The sequence below is a fragment of the Anopheles moucheti genome (assembly GCF_943734755.1).
Source record: "Anopheles moucheti chromosome X unlocalized genomic scaffold, idAnoMoucSN_F20_07 X_unloc_3, whole genome shotgun sequence".
Taxonomy (NCBI): Eukaryota; Metazoa; Arthropoda; class Insecta; order Diptera; family Culicidae; genus Anopheles; species Anopheles moucheti.
In genome coordinates this window covers 427,501-427,960 of record NW_026453537.1, presented here as the reverse complement: position 1 = coordinate 427,960, position 460 = coordinate 427,501, and the positions used below count along the sequence as shown (strand labels likewise).

The following is a 460-nucleotide window of genomic DNA, read 5'->3' as shown; positions in this document are numbered from 1 at the left end:
GAGCACCAGCAAGCATGGGTCGCCTGAGAGGATCGATGCGAACGCATCTCTACAACTCGCAGCTCCCAGCCTGTAGTCCCGTCGTTTGCGGGCGGTCGAAGGTGTCGAAACTAGTTGTATCCACGGTCGACGGAAACACAGCCACCAGGGTTCCCTGTGGTAAGGTACTTCCACGTGCAGCGTGCTCCCGCCCGTTGCGGCTCAGTCTAGTGCTATAGCGGGGATGAGACGTCAGTGTGCGCGGGGCAGCACCGACGGATCTCGGAGGGTTGTTAAGCCCGCTAGCTTCCGATCACCTAATGGGTTTGAGAAGCGCTATCAGCTCGGATTGGATACGACCTTAGAGGCGTTCAGGCATAATCCAGCGGACGTAGCGTCATACCAAAGTCCGGTCGAACTAGTATTGAGCCAGTGGTCCGTACCTGTGGTTCCTCTCGTACTGCACAGGAATTCCGTTAAG

At 57.2% G+C, this 460-nt stretch overlaps 1 pseudogene; it reads right to left on the bottom strand.

Annotated features, from left to right (window-relative positions):
* The window catches only part of LOC128308233 (uncharacterized), a 6,642-nt pseudogene continuing 6,182 nt past the window's right edge, over positions 1-460 (bottom strand).